We start from the raw sequence: 17183 nt of genomic DNA, 5'->3' as shown, positions 1-17183 counted from the left end.
GGGGCTGAGTTGAGTCAGGAACAATTAGAGCAGATGTTAAGATGGATGACACAAAGGGAGGAATCTCTGATGTCACATCTCCTTAGCTTGATGTAACCTCTAGGGGCTTTGAAGTACAGAGAAAAATCTTGAGAGTGTTTCCTTCATCTCTAGTCTTGGTAGCTAAAGAAGCAACTTCATCGACTTTATTAGGACATGTAACATCCGGAATCCCAGGTATATTATTTTAATATTTTATTTTTGGAATTTGTGAAGGTACTCGGCGAGTTGATGCTTAGACTCGCTGAGTAGGGTCGCGGTTGATCATCCGGGTTCGTATTGGACTCGCGAGTCCATGAGTGGACTCGGTGAGTACACGCTGTTTAATGAAACCCTAATCCTCCGGGGTTGGAGCCTATTTAAGGTCACTCTTAGCCTCCCATTGCAGCTACCAGTCCCTTGAGAGCACCCTAAGTGAGATAGATCGTTTGAGAGGAAGGAGAAGCCATATTTGACCGTTCTATTTTTGGTTTAGCAAAAAGAAGGTGATCAAGAGTAAGAGGAGACTGAAGAAGGTGTGGTTCTAGTGGTTGCAGAGTTTAGAGACTTCAACTTGAGGTATTTATTCGGACCTTCTTCAGTTTTGGTATTGATACCTAGACTTAGGGTTTTCTATCCACCTTTGAGGATGTTTATTTGGAGCAATTGGTCCCTTATCGAGTTTATGCTTTGGATCTGGACTCAAAGAGGTCCAGAGACCTTAACCCTTATAACTTTATGAGTTATCTTGGGAGTTATGAGCTTAGGATGCCATTTTTGGGCTTAAATCTCCAAGTGTTACTATCTAGATGACATATGAGTGTCAAGGTCTGAATTTACGTAATTATTATGCTTGGGAAGGACAGATCTATGGATTTGAGGAACAGATCTGACCTCAGGAGGTCAATAGAGTTTGTGCATGGCATGTACTCGCCGAGTTGTTCTTGAGACTCAGCGAGTTGAGTCGGGGTAGCCCCGCGATTCTTACCTGACGGCTCGTCGAGTAAAGGTAGGGACTCGACGTGTTAAATGGGACTAAAGAGTTAAGTGGACACAGGTGGACTCACCGAGTTGCCCAAGTGCTCTCGCCGAGTCGGGTCAAAGTTTGACCGTTGACTTTGGTTGACTTTTAAGGTTTGGTCGATAATGAGGGCCTTTGAGCCAAAGGAGGGATAAAATGGTCTTTTACCCTTCTAAGGGTGCTTAGAGAGAGAGTCTAAGAGATATATATTTATGAGAGTATTACTTTATGTGTTTAGGCGGAGGCTATATCGTATTTCTACCATGTCAGTGATTTACCGGGACATCCTACGAGGTGAGTCTTCTCACTATACTGTACGTGGAAGGGTACCTATGTGTGACCAGAAGGTCTGGTATGCTATAAGATATATGCAATGTATGTGATTAGTTACCCATTTTGTATGTGTTATGTATGCTATGCTTGTTATGGGCCGGAAGGCATTATGTTATGGGCCGGAAGGAATTATGATGTAGACCGGAAGGTCAGGGAGTTTTGGACCGGAAGGTAGACACGGGTAGGACCGGAAGGTTTACCGAGTTGGGACGGAAATCCACTGAGACACATGGACCAGAAGGTCATGGCCTGGAAGGCTGTATGTGTGTAAGTGGTATTTTGGGGAACTCACTAAGCATTTATGCTTACAGTTGTTGTGTTATGTGTTTTAGGTACTAGCAAGGACCGTGGGAAGGCGCCGGCGTGATTCGTACACATTAGAGAAAGGATTTGATTTTTGTGATCTTGGGACACGATATGTTTTGATAATTATTGTTGGATGTTTTTGGAAATATTTTATGTGAAAATGGTTGTGACAAAAATGAAATTTTTGTTTTGAAAATTACGTTGTTACAAGTTGGTATTAGAGCCTAGGTTTGAGGAATTCGGATGCACCTTCGGGCGTAACTGAACTCAAACCGAGGACTTGAAAAACAATTCCAATAATAAAAGCATTAAATTTTACAAGAGGTTTTGCGGTAACCAAAGAGGAGCAGTGTGTACGGTTAGCCAACGCCCAAATGGTAAATCCCCAAATTACCCTTACAATATGTGTTATGAGATATGCTATGATATATGTTATGCATGCTAGAGTAGGCTAGGTATTCATATTAGGACTAGAGTGGCCTGATTTGTGATGCCTTAGTCTAGGAGAATCCTACTGCTATGAGATGCCTTGAGAGAGAGTAGGTAGCCAGTTCATAGTGGGAATAGAGTACTTGCGATCGGGGATCCAAGGAGGAGGACTTGGGGTGAGTGCTGATGCGGTGTGGTCGGTAGTATAGAGCCCGTACTACTGAAGACACTGGATCAGTGAGCACTCCAAGTGAGAATCCTTTGGGTATCGGAGGACGAGTAGGGTTGCGTTATCGAGTGCGAGTATGCTCGATCGAGTCTCTGATATTTTTATGTTGTATTTTAGAGGCATCATGGTTGGGACACGTCACAAGCCTGAGGTGAGTGGTGTGAGTGACGAGGAGCTTCGTCAGATGATCCACGATGAGGTGGCTGCGGCAATCAGGGCCGAGATTCCGGAGATGTTTGGGTCTATCAAGACCACATTGTTGGAGACTTTTGATGAGCGGTACACCGCGGTGACTGAGGCTGCAACCGTTGCAGCTATAGCAGTTGTGGCTGCTGCCAAACCTCAGGGAGGTGACTCGTTGTTACTCCAAGAGTTCAGCAACACGAAGCCAACCGAGTTTGATGGGATGCAGGATTTGATCGTTGTGATGAGATGGATTGCTGACATTGAGGGATGCTTCTATACGTGTTCATGTCCGGAGCATCTAAGGGTACGGTTCGCTTTGAACCAGCTTCGACTGGGAGCAAAGGATTGGTGGAAGTTCGTGACAGCGAACTTGACTCTTTCAGAGACTTCAGCGGTGACCTGGGAGAGGTTCACCACCATATTCACAGACGAGTATGTTCCCCCAGTGGAGAGGGAACGACTAGTTCAGGAGTTCTTGACCCTTAAGAAGGGTAATGATTCAGTTACTGTGGTCACCCGGAAGTTTCATGAGAGGGCGATGTTCTGCCCTGAGCAGGTGTCTTCTGAGCAGGCACGGATGAGCCGGTATTTGGTTATTCTAAGGAAGGACTGTCACACCCCCGAACCAGACGGCGGAAACGTCCGAGGGCTGTTGTGACTTAATTGAATTCCATAACATTGAATATATATGAAACATAACATCATTCGTCACCATGCATTAATATAGTACAACTGGTAATGTTTACACTGAGTACATTGTTTTAACATTACATTCCCAAAAACAAATTGTTCGGTTCATAGCTAAACAAACTGCAAGCCATCACTGAGTACATTTTCCTTTGGTTCACTTGTTACCTGAGAATACAAGTATTTTGAAAAACGTCAACATATGAAATGTTGGTGAGTTCATAAGCGGTATTTGAAAAGCAACGTTTTGTATTATTTTGAAAACCACCAGAAAATCCGATATTTTATGAAAAGAGTTTCTGAAAAGGTTTGTGAAGATCCATAAGTATGCTTGTTTGTTTCTAAAAAAAATGTTCACTAAACTTGTGTACATTTCACCAGTATTATTCACGTAATCCAACCGCCCTGACTTCATGTAGTCCCACATCCGAAGAGAAAGAGGGCACGAAGACCTCGGTAACTCCGTTAGCCGGTTGGGGATAAAAAAAAAGAGTACGAAGGGCCCTTGGCCCACTCGCATGTGAATAACCGACTTTACTAGCAGTACCAAAGGACCCTTGGGGACCAATAGTAAAAAGCCATTGAAAGTCCTTTTACGCTGTGTTGGCTCATGTAAGACCCAACAACTCGTAAGGTTGGAGTCTTCGGGCCTAAAGATCAGGTCATTGGGCTAGCTAGGCCCAACAAACAATATTTTACACTTTGGGGCCCAAAGATGGTGCGTCGATGTCTGTGCACTCTCACGTGTGTATTGAATTCCCAAATGATTCCGTGTATGAGTCGAGTTATTGTCGTGTTAGTAGTTTCGGGTTTGTCATTGATTCGAGACCGAATCAATTCGTTTGATAAAGATTTTTGGTGTTGTTGTGTAATATAATTCGTCGGTAGCCAGTGTTTGATCACAACAGATGTATTGAATTAACATTTCAACTTTTCTGTTACAGCCCCTCTTTTTGTTATAAATTTACTTTTTCAACCCTTTAAATAAATAAATTTCCGATTTGGTCCTTAAACCATTTTTCTTGACGTTTTAACACCAAAACTTATTGAAATTGATATTTTTCAGCATATTTTTAGTTGAAAACAGTTTTGGTCCCTGAAAATATAGTTTTCTCGGTTGAAACCTTCCTTTTTCGCAAATTTACACTTTTGCCCCAAATTGGAAAAAATTTGCAACTTTGGTCCTTTTTAATTATGAAAAGCATTTTTAACCTTAGAAAAGGACTTGGGACACTTGTAGTCCACTGTTTTGCAAAAAAATACAGTTTTGGCCCTTCAAAACAGAAAATTTCACATTTTGGGCCCTATTGGGCCAAAAATGTCATTTTTAGCCCATTAAGCTTGAAATTTATATTTTCAACCCTCCAAAAGAGTATATTTCCAGAAAATACTTTATTGAAACTGTTTTGACTCTTCTCATCCATCAGAATTCGTAATATGTCATTTTGGGCCCTTTAACTTTATATTTTTACCATTTTATGTCCAAAAATTGAGTTTTTAGCCCAAAGAAGATGTTATTAAGCCACTTAGCTATTTTTCTTGGAATAATTTGTATGTAGAAATATATTTGATGCTAGTATCATTTAACATAAAGTATATCTCGATGTTTAGGGGCTTATGGTTAGATCCAACATCATAAACACACAAAAACACACATATAAGCATAGAAATCATACAAGGAATACAAAACACATATAGATCTACACTTTCACTTGTATTCCCCCCCCCCCCACAAAACTTATAAAACAGAAAGTTAGGGAGTATGAAGCTCACCTTTGGATGTGGTTTCGGTTTTGGAGGAGAAATGGAAAGGAAATAGGATGATTTTCGGCCTAAGCAACCTTTTCTTGACGATCTCGAGTTTGAGAGGTTCTAAGACACAAGATTATGATTTCATATGAGTTAAGAAGAGATTTTTGGGCATAATAAGAAGTCTAAAGTGTGGATCCAAGTTTCAACTTACCTAGATGATGATCTTTGTGGAAGAACTCCCTTGAATACCTCTTAGATCTCGAAAATATGGAGAGAAATGGAGAGAGTTCATTGAGAGAAAAGATGAGTGAAATGTTTGTGTGTGTGTTTGGGATTCGGCCGAGAGGGGGAGAGAGGAAAGAAGAGAGTGACTTTGACAAGATAGATGCTTGGAAGTATGAGTTGCATGCATAGAGACCCAACAAATAAAAGTGAGGTGGCAATCCAAAGTCAACTCTTCCTTTTCCTTGGGCTTGGGCCGAGAATGGAGAGGGAAGAAAGGATTTTTGGGCTTTTTGCCCCTAAGCCCAATATTAGAGTTAGTTTGGGTGATCATTGGCCTTATAAGATAAAATTGTGATTTTTATGCTTTATTAAGCTAGATTAGGTTAATCATGGATCAAAGCTTTTAATTCATTTCATTCTAGGCCCCAAATGAACCAAAATGTTGAAATACATTAATGTGGGTCCAATTAGAGCCCATTTAAGGGTTCTAAGCCCATGATAGTTAAATTGGAAGCTTATTGATCCATAGAGTCCAATAAGGAAGTCCTAATCCAAAATGGACTTAATCAAGAACTTCTAGGCTTTCCAATTGCTTGATGTAGTGAATTGAGGTTTAGTTTTCCATTGAGTAAGCATCATACATGCTCTTGAGTTTTTAAATTCAACATTTACTTGAGTATAGTGATTACAAGACACAAAATTTCTAGTTGTGACATCATCCCCCCGTTAAAGGGAATTTCGTCCCGAAATTCTGTTTGAAAGCTAGATTTGAGTATGCTAGAATAGGTGAGGGTACTTTTGCTTCATTTGGTCTTCGCATTCCCACGTGAATTCTGGTCCACGATTTGCGTGCCACCGTACTTTCACGATCGGGATGCGACTTTGCTTAGTACGCTTCACCTCCCTGTCCATGATTTCAATTGGTTCTTCAACGAACAGGAGATTCTCATTGATTTCGATCTTGTCAAGAGGAATGAAGAGGGTTTCATCTGATAGGCACTTCTTCGGATTAGAGACATGAAACACGGGGTGTACACCGTTTAGCTCTGCGGGTAGTTGCAGTCTGTATGCTACCGGACCTATTCGGGCGATGATTTCGAAAGGTCCAATGTATCGTGGGTTCAGCTTTCCCCATTTTCCGAAACCGTATAACCCCTTTCCAGGGTGATACTTTCAACAGTACTCGATCACTGACCTGAAATTCTAAGGGCTTTCGCCGTTTATCAGCGTAGCTCTTTTGTCGGTCACGCGATGCTTGCAATCGAGCTCTGATTTGAACGATCTTTTCCGTGGTTTCGCGAATGATCTCCGGTCCCGTTAGTGCTTTGTCCGACGTATGTGTTTTTGCTAGCTGGGTGTCACCTACTTCAGCCCAACATAACGGTGATCTACATATACGCCCGTACAATGCTTCGAAAGGAGCCACCTTGATGCTCGAATGATAACTATTGTTATATGAGAACTCGATTAAAGGTAGGTGGGTATCCCAAGACTTCCCAAAGTCTATCACGCATGCGCGGAGCATGTCTTCGAGCGTTTGGATGGTTCGCTTGCTTTGACCATCTGTTTGTGGATGATAAGCGGTGCTCATGTCGAGGTTTGTTCCCATCGCCTTATGGAGTGATTGCCAAAATCGTGAAGTGAACCTACTGTCCCTATCCGAGATGATAGATACTGTTATTTCGTGGAGTCTCACGATCTCTCGAATGTACAGACGTGTCAATCTTTCCATCTTGTAGGATTCTTTTATAGGCAGGAAATGGGCAGACTTCGTCAGTCGGTCGACTATTACCCATATGGTGTCCAGTCCGTCCGACGTCTTGGGTAGATTGGTCACGAAATCCATAGAAATCCCCTCCCATTTCCACTCAGGGATTACCGGTTGCTGTAACAATCCTGAGGGTTTCTGGTACTCCACTTTTACCTTGGCGCACGTAAGGCACTTACTAACGTAGGTCGCAATTTCCGCCTTCATGTTAGGCCACCAATAGTGTTGTTTAATGTCCAAATACATCTTGTCTAAACCGGGATGAATGGAGTATCGTGTCTTGTGGGCTTCTTTCATAACAACCTCCCTAAATCCTCCGATTTCTGGGACCCAAATTCGGTTCATGAAGTAGTATACTCCATTCTTCCTTGCCTCTAGATTCTTCTCCATCCCGCGTAATGCCTCGCTTGCTCTATTTTACGTCTTCATGGCCTCCGACTGGACTGTTGCAATTTGAGTGGCCAGATGAGATTGAATGGTTATCGAGAGAGTTTTCGCGCGGCGATTAGAGTACTCCTTCCGACTTAATGCGTCAGCTACCACGTTGGCCTTGCCTGGGTGGTACTTGATCTCACACTCGTAGTCGTTTAGCAATTCAACCCATCTTCGTTGTCTCATGTTCAGCTCCTTCTGGTTCAAGATGTGTTGGAGACTCTTGTGGTCTGTGAAGATGGTGCACTTTGTACCGTACAGGTAGTGCCTCCAAATTTTCAGAGCGAAGACCACGGCTCCCAATTCTAGGTCATGGGTCGTATAATTTACTTCGTGCGTCTTTAGTTGGCAGGATGCGTATGCTATCACCCTTCCACGTTGCATGAGGATGCAACCTAAGCCCTGATTTGACGCGTCGCAGTAGACTGCAAAATCTTCCATTCCTTCCGGTAGAGATAGTACAGGGGCGCTACAGAGAGCTTGCTTTAATGTCCGAAACGCAATCTCTTGTTTGTCTGTCCATTTGAATGGTACGCCCTTTTGCGTAAGAGACGTAAGTGGTTTGGCGATCTTAGAGAAGTTTTGAATGAATCTCCTATAGTAGCCTGCTAGGCCCAAGAATTGACGAATTTTTGTGGGTGTTGTCGGGATTCCCCACCCTTCAACAGCTTTGACCTTAGAGGGATCCACATGTATTCCTTCTTGGCTAACTACATGACCTAGGAAGTTCACACTCCGGAGCCAAAACTCACACTTGGAGAGTTTTGCGTATAGCTTCTCTGATCGCAGCGTTTCTAGGATTTGTCGGAGATGTTGGCCATGCTCTCCTTCGCTTCAGGAATAAACGAGAATGTCATCAATGAAGACAATGACAAAGTTGTCTAGGAATGGTCGACAGATCCGGTTCATCAGATCCATGAATGCAGCAGGTGCATTTGTTAGACCGAAGGGCATTACGACAAATTCATAATGTCCGTAGCAGGTTTGGAAAGCGGTTTTTGGAATATCCTCTTCTCGGACTTTGAGTTGGTGGTATCCGGACCATAGATCTATTTTTGAAAAATAACTAGCTCCTTGGAGCTGGTCGAATAGATCATCGATTCGTGGGAGTGGGTAGCAATTTTTAACAGTGAGTTTATTTAACTCTCTGTAATCGATGCACATTCTAAAAGATCCGTCCTTCTTTTTGACAAAGAGCACTGGAGCTCCCCATGGCGAGTAACTAGGTCGGATAAATCCCTTGTCCAGAAGCTCACGGAGTTGGCTGGACAATTCCTGCATTTCAGCAGGAGCTAGCCGATAGGGTGATTTAGCGAGAGGAGTTGCTCCTGGAATGAGGTCGATTCGAAACTTAACCTGTCTCTCTGGGGGTACTCCCGGAAGATCTTCAGGAAACACGTCTGGAAATTCACACGCTACCGGAATATCTTGAATGTTAGTCTCTTCCTTGGTTTTATCCACTATGTGAGCCAGAAATGTTGAATCCTTCTTTCGTATGTGCTTTTGTGCCTTGATGCACGAGATGAGGCGAAGGTTCATGCTGGGTTTGTCTCCGTAAATTACTAGGGTTTCGTGATTTGGGAGACGAAGATGAACGGCCTTCTCGTGGCACATAATTTCAGCATGGTGGGGGCTTAACCAGTCCATGCCGATAATCACATCGAAACTCCTAATTGATACTAGCATTAGATATATTAGAAAGACGTGTTGATTAAGGGTTAGGGTACATCCGATGTAGATTTCCCCAGTGGCCATTTCCACCGTAAAGGTTTCATTTAGCTTTTGGGGCTGTTGTTTTAATAAATGCTTAAACTTATTGCTTACGAAACTTTGCTCCGCTCCGATGTCAAATAGGATGCATGCATAAGTGCGATTTAGGAGAAACGTACCGGTCACAACTGCAGGGTCCTGAACCGCCTCTCCTTGACCCATGGTCAGCATCCTTCCTGTTCCTCTATTCCCGGGATTGTTTTTGTTAAGGCAGTCTCGGCGGAAGTGCCCAGTCCTCCAACACCCGAAGCAGGTGTAGCTAGGCCCTGCATTATTGCCGCCGGCATTGGTGTTGTTGTTGTTGCGATGATTGTTGTTGTTTCCCTGATTTTGGTTCTGGGGATGGTAAGTCCTGCAGTACCTCGCAGTGTGTCCCCTTCGATTGCAACTGGTGCACTGAAACTCCTTGCATTCTCCATGGTGATGGAAACCGCACTTGTTGCACTTGGGAAGATTACCGGAATAAGGTTTTGAAGCATTTGAAGCAGCTGAGGCTGGAGCATGTGGTGTGGCTGGAATCGGTGCAGTGGCAGCATTAACCGCCACTATCTGCTGCTTTTTAGAGGTTTCGGGGCCCTGACGTCCCTTCCTCTTGTTGTTCTTCCCTTTCTTGCCATCACCTTCCTTTTTGCCCTCAGTCTCCATTGGCTTCTCACTCTTCTTGGTGTTATGGTCATGCAACTTCTTCGCCAATCTCTTCGCACTGTCAAATGTTTCCGGGTTTGCAGCAATTATGTTTCCTTGAATGGGTGATGTTAGTCCCCAGATGAATCGCTCAATCTTCTTTCCTTCCGAGGTGATCATACCCGGGCACAGCAGAGATAGTTCACTAAATCTCGCTATGTAGGCATCGATATTTGCATTCTGCACAGTGAGGTTCCATAGCTCTTGCTCCATTTTCTGTATTTCTCCTCGTGGGCAGTACTCAGCCATTAACATTTCTTTCATCTCTGCCCACGGCATAGAGTTGGCTACAGGGAGCGTCATGGCTTCCACGTGTCCGTTCCACCAAGTGAGTGCTTGGTCAACAAAAGTGCAGGCCGCGAACTTCACCTTCATCTGCTCAGGGCAATCGCATATCTCGAATACCGACTCCACCTTTTCGATCCATTGCTTCAGAGTGATCACCCCTCCAGTGTCGTTAAAAGTTCGTGGTTTGGTGTTTGTGAAGTCCTTGTAGGTACATGTTTTGGTGGGTCCTTGATTCATTCCGTTGTTCGAACTTCCGGCTCCTTGCCCATTGGCTCCTCCATTGTTCCCTTGATGAATTTGCGCAATCGCTGCAGTGACCGTAGCAGATACAGCTGCCTGGAACGCGGCTGAGTCAACTTCAGGTGGAGTTGGTCCTGGGTTTCCGCGAGTAGGTCGGAGAGGCATCTTTCTGTTACGAAACGAAAAGATGTTGAGTGTATGTGGTTTCTGTGAGGTTGTGATCCTACTGACTAGGTGCATGATACGAACTTGAACACTACTACCCTTGGACATTCAATCATAATTTCTCAACACATAGCAATTTGTAATATCATAACAAAGCACATAAAAGTTTATTAATATTATCCGCATTTGATACAAGAAAATTTTGCTCGTAAGAGCATACATGAGTGATACTAATTCGACAGCATAACGGCTCTATGAGTAGTGTAGTCACTTAAACATAGAGTCGGGGTACATAGCATAGTTCCTAACGACCTACTAAGATAAGTCTATCCCTAACCGCGATGAGTTGCGTCCTAATATAGAGGTGGAATCATATGCCGAAGTGCTGAGCCAACAGCTGAGCCATCTCAGTCATGTCCACGATGACCTCATCCCTCTCATGCTCTGCTTGCACTGCACGTGCTTCCATGGCGAACAGTTGTTGCCGCAAGTCAGCAATCTCGGCTTCTGGGGAGCGATTCTCCCTCGCGGGATTCACTGGTGGGACATGGGGATCCTTTTGCACCTCGCTAACAGGAGATGCGACGTGATCCATGTCCGGGGTCTGATCCTCCTCCATGTCGTCGTCGGTTTCTTCGAACTCGTAGTCGGCGTCCATGTACTCGTCAGGTTCGACGTCGTGGGCTCCCTCTTGATTCCCTTCTGGTTCCTCTTCAAGTATCCCGTGTGCCACTAGGGCTTGCTGAAACTGAATTCCCAGATGCTCTCCCTCCATGAAGACTGGGAGAAGCTATACGAATAAGCTATCACTTTCCTATGACTCTACCACTATTGCATAAGCCAAACAAACGTTCTCTTTTTGGTGCTATAGGGGTATAGTTTTAGGTTCCCTAGATATCATGATTTCATCGGGACATGTATTAGTTATACCTTGGAGGGAATGTAGTTGCTCAGGCTACATCCACCCCTTGATACCACTAAGAACAGTCCTGAATTTAACCGACACACTAGTATTATTTTTGTTTGGTTCGGCGTTATGTTCCTTGTTCCTACTGCAAGCAAATATGTTTTATTGTTGTATTTTTACTTGTTTTGTGCAGAGTTAAGTTAGTCCCTCTTTTTGGTTTATAGTTGCATATCAATGTGTGGCTAGATATGCTAGTTCACTATAAACAAAGCTCTGATACCATCCTGTCACACCCCCGAACCAGACGGTGGAAACGTCCGAGGGCTGTTGTGACTTAATTGAATACCATAACATTGAATATATATGAAACATAACATCATTCGTCACCATGCATTAATATAGTACAACTGGTAATCTTTACACTAAGTACATTGTTTTAACATTACATTCCCAAAAACAAATTGTTCGGTTCATAGCTAAACAAACTGCAAGCCATCACTGAGTACATTTTCCTTTGGTTCACTTGTTACCTGAGAATACAAGTATTTTGAAAAACATCAACATATGAAATGTTGGTGAGTTCATAAGCGGTATTTGAAAAGCAACATTTTGTATTATTTTGAAAACCACCAGAAAATACGATATTTTCTTAAAAGAGTTTCTGAAAAGGTTTGTGAAGATCCATAAGTATGCTTGTTTGTTTCTAAAAAAAATGTTCACTAAACTTGTGTACATTTCGAAACTGTATGTATTGTAAAACCCTAGGAAAACCCGACGTTTTCCTAATACTTTGAATTCCATGTAGTTGTAGAACCATCGTGGCGTGTGAAGTCATTGATTCCAGGCGACGTCGGATTATTGCGCATGGTGAATTGCTATAAACACGCGTTACACAAACGGCCAGTTTACAACTTATACTAATGATCCAATAGGCGTCATCAGTATTATTCACGTAATCCAACCACCCTGACTTCTTGTAGTCCCACATCCGAAGAGAAAGAGGGCACGAAGACCTCGGTAACTCCGTTAGCCGGTTGGGGATAAAAAAAAGAGTACGAAGGGCCCTTGGCCCACTCGCATCTGAATAACCGACTTTACTAGCAGTACCAAAGGACCCTTGGGGACCAATAGTAAAAAGCCATTGAAAGTCCTTTTACGCTGTGTTGGATCATGTAAGACCCAACAACTCGTAAGGTTGGAGTCTTCGGGCCTAAAGATCGGGTCATTGGGCTAGCTAGGCCCAACAAACAAGATTTTACACTTTGGGGGCCAAAGATGGTGCGTCGACGTATGTGCACTCTCACGTGTGTATTGAATTCCCAAATGTTTCCATGTATGAGTCGAGTTATTGTCGTGTTAGTAGTTTCGGGTTTGTCATTGATTCGAGACCGAATCAATTCGTTTGATAACGATTTTTGGTGTTGTTGTGTAACATAATTCGTCGGTAGTCGTAGTGCCAGTGTTTGATCACAACGGATGTATTGAATTAACATTTCAACTTTTCTATTACAGCCCCTCTTATTGTTATAAATTTACTTTTTCAACCCTTTAAATAAATAAATTTCCGATTTGGTCCTTAAACCATTTTTCTTGACGTTTTAACACCAAAACTTATTGAAATTGATATTTTTCAGCATATTTTTAGTTGAAAACAGTTTTGGTCCCTGAAAATACAGTTTTCTCGGTTGAAACCTTCCTTTTTTGCAAATTTACACTTTTGCCCCAAATTGGAAAATTTTTGCAACTTTGGTCCTTTTTAATTATGAAAAGCATTTTTAACCTTAGAAAAGGACTTGGGACACTTGTAGTCCACTGTTTTGCAAAAAAATACAGTTTTGGCCCTTCAAAACAGAAAATTTCACATTTTGGGCCCTATTGGGCCAAAAATGTCATTTTTAGCCCATTAAGCTTGAAATTTATATTTTCAACCCTCCAAAAGAGTATATTTCCAGAAAATACTTTATTGAAACTGTGTTGACTCTTCTCATCCATCAGAATTTGTAATATGTCATTTTGGGCCCTTTAACTTTATATTTTTAACATTTTATGTCCAAAAATTGAGTTTTTAGCCCAAAGAAGATGTTATTAAGCCACTTAGCTATTTTTCTTGGAATAATTTGTATGTAGAAATATATTTGATGCTAGTATCATTTAACATAAAGTATATCTCGATTTTTAGGGGCTTATGGTTAGATCCAACATCATAAACACACAAAAACACACATATAAGCATAGAAATCATACAAGGCATACAAAACACGTATAGATCTACACTTTCACTTGTATTCCCCCCCCCCCCACACAAAACTTATAAAACAGAAAGATAGGGAGTATGAAGCTCACCTTTGGATGTGGTTTCGGTTTTGGAGGAGAAATGGAAAGGAAATAGGATGATTTTCGGCCTAAGCAACCTTTTCTTGATGATCTCGAGTTTGAGAGGTTCTAAGACACAAGATTATGATTTCATATGAGTTAAGAAGAGATTTTTGGGCATAAGAAGAAGTCTAAAGTGTGGATCCAAGTTTCAACTTACCTAGATGATGATCTTTGTGGAAGAACTCCCTTGAATACCTCTTAGATCTCGAAAATTTGGAGAGAAATGGAGAGAGTTCATTGAGAGAAAAGATGAGTGAAATGTTTGTGTGTGTGTTTGGGATTCGGCCGAGAGGAGGAGAGAGGAAAGAAGAGAGTGAATTTGACAAGATAGATGCTTGGAAGTATGAGTTGCATGCATGGAGACCCAACAAATAAAAGTGAGGTGGCAATCCAAAGTCAACTCTTCCTTTTCCTTGGGCTTGGGCCAAGAATGGAGAGGGAAGAAAGGATTTTTGGGCTTTTTGCCCCTAAGCCTAATATTAAAGTTAGTTTGGGTGATCATTGGCCTTATAAGATAAAATTGTGATTTTTATGCTTTATTAAGCTAGATTAGGTTAATTATGGATCAAAGCTTTTAATTCATTTCATTCTAGGCCCAAAATGACCCAAAATGTTGAATTACATTAATGTGGGTCCAATTAGAGCCCGTTTAAGGGTTCTAAGCCCATGATAGTTAAATTGGAAGCTTATTGGTCCATAGAGTCCAATAAGGAAGTCCTAGTCCAAAATGGACCTAATCAAGAACTTCTAGGGTTTCCAATTGCTTGATGTAGTGAATTGAGGTTTAGTTTTCCATTGAGTAAGCATCATACATGCTTTTGAGTTTTTGAAATCAACATTTACTTGAGTATAGTGATTACAAGACACAAAATTTCTAGTTGTGACAGGGACATTCGCGAGTTCGTGGCGAACTCAACATACCGGACATTTGCTGAGCTCCATGAAAATGCCCGTAAGAGGGAGATTGAGTTGGAGACTCAGGCCAGGGATGAGGCCGAGTCTTAGAGGATGGATCGGTGGCGGGCACAGTCTCAGCCGATAGCCAAGCGGACCAAGTCCGCTGAACCGAGGACTGGAGGCTAGAAGGGCCGCACTTGCGGGAAATGCGGTAAGGGTCATGAGGGGGTTTATCGATCGGGTGCTTGCTACAAATGTGGCAAGGAGGGGCATATTGCCAGGGATTGCCCCAAGGGATTTATGGTTTGCTTCCATTGCAACCAGACCGGCCATCGGAAGGCTGAGTGTCCTCAGCTACACCAGGGATCAGCGCATGGATATGCGCCTGCTGCTAGGGTTACCGAGATTCGGCCGGCGAAGGCCGAGGCTCCGAAGGCTCGTGGGAGAGCTTTCCAGTTGACTGCGGAGGAGGTCCAAGCGGCGCCCGATGTTGTGGCTGGTATGTATTCTTTCGTATATTTACTTTCATGTTGAGATATTGTGCTTGTATTATGATATGCGTAGGTACTTTTCTTGTGAATTGTGTACCTGCCTTCGTGTTATTTAACTCAGGTGCGAGTCGGTCTTTTGTATCTTTGGCTTTTAGTCAGCACATCAGTATTAGTCGGGAGGTGATGATTCGACCTCTGAGGGTTTCCATAGCTGATGAGAAAGCGGTGTATGCCACCGAGGTGATTCGAGGATGTGTGCTCGAGAGTTTTAGCATCAAATTCCTGATTGATTTAGTTCCTATCGCGATGGGAGATGTTCGTGTCATCGTGGGCATGGACTAGTTGTGTAAGTTTGGAGCGGTTATTGACTGCAAGAGACAGTTGGTGACGATACGAGACCCTAGTGAGGGAGTGCTTACTGTGTACGGCAAAGGGACTCGGTGTGGGTCGGCATTTTGTTCGGCTGCTAGGGCGAGATAGAGTTTGCAGCAAGGTTGTCGTGGCTTTGTAGCCTATGTGATGGACACACGAGTGGTCGCGCGGAGGCCAAGTTTGATTGAAGAGGTCCCGATAGTATGCGAGTTTCGGATGTTTTTCTCGAGGAACTGTCGGTCGTGCCTCCGGAAAGACAAGTGGAGTTCCGTATCGATTTGGTTCCAGGAGCAGCACCTATCGCCAAGGCGCCTTATCGCCTCATGCCGCCAGAGATGCAGGAGTTATCCTTGCAGTTTCAGGAGCTGTTGGTGAATGGGTTTATTCGACCGAGTAGCTCACCTTGGAGAGCGCCGATCCTTTTTGTCAAGAAGAAGGATGGTTCACACCGGATGTGTATTGATTACTGGGAGTTGAACAAGATGACGGTCAAGAACCGATATCCGTTACCGAGGATCGATGATCTGTTCGATCAGTTGCAGGAGGCATCTTGGTGTTCCAAGATAGACTTGAGGTCGGGATATCATCAGATGAGGGTTCGGGATGAAGATATCCAGAAGACTGCATTCATAGCTCGTTATGGGCATTACAAGTTTGTGGTGATGCCTTTTGGGCTCACCAATTCCCTAGCTGCGTTCATGGATCTCATGAACAGGGTGTGCAGGCGATGCTGGATCGGTCGTTGATCATATTCATTGATGATATTTTGGTATATTCGAGGTCTAGAGAGCAGCATGAGGAGCATTTGAGGGAGATCCTTGGAGTCCTGAGATCGGAGAGGTTGTATGCCAAATTCTCCAAGTGTGATTTCTGGTTACGAGTGGTTTAGTTCCTAGGTCATCTTGTTAACCAGAAAGGGATATTGGTCGATCCGGCCAAGATCGAGGCGGTGATGAGTTGGGGGGTGTTGAGGTCACCTATAGAGATCAGGAGTTTCCTAGGATTGGCAGGCTATTATCGGAGATTTATTAGGGATTTCTCCAAGATCGCCTTGCCACTTACCAAGATGACCCGGAAGGGTGTTGCATTTTCATGGGGTCCGGAGCAGCAGTCCTCATTTGAGACACTTCGCCAGAAGTTGTGTGAAGCCCCGGTGCTCGCACTCCCGGAAGGGATGGAGGATTTTGTTGTGTACTGTGATGCATCGATATCTGGTTTGGGGCAGTGCTTATGCAATGGGGGCACGTGATAGCGTATGCATCGAGGCAGCTGAAGCCTTATGAGTCAAGATATCCCACCCACGATCTGGAGTTGGCGGTTGTGGTGTTTACCCTCAAGATTTGGCGTCACTATCTGTATGGGGTTCAGTGTACCATATACACGGACCACAAGAGTCTGAATTACTTGATGGATCAGCCCAACCTGAATATGCGCCAGAGGAGATGGTTAGAAGTGGTGAAGGATTATGATTGTGAGATCCTGTACCACCTGGGCAAGGCTAATGTTATAGCCGATGCTTTGAGCCGAAGGGCGGAGAACGCCCCGATTCGAGATGTTTGTATGAGGTTGACAGTGATGACTCTGGTATTGGACACCATTCGAGGGCC

The sequence above is a fragment of the Lactuca saligna genome, chromosome 2 (genome assembly GCF_052625555.1).
Source record: "Lactuca saligna cultivar CGN05327 chromosome 2, ASM5262555v1, whole genome shotgun sequence".
Lineage (NCBI taxonomy): Eukaryota > Viridiplantae > Streptophyta > Magnoliopsida > Asterales > Asteraceae > Lactuca > Lactuca saligna.
This window is presented reverse-complemented; position numbering follows the sequence as displayed.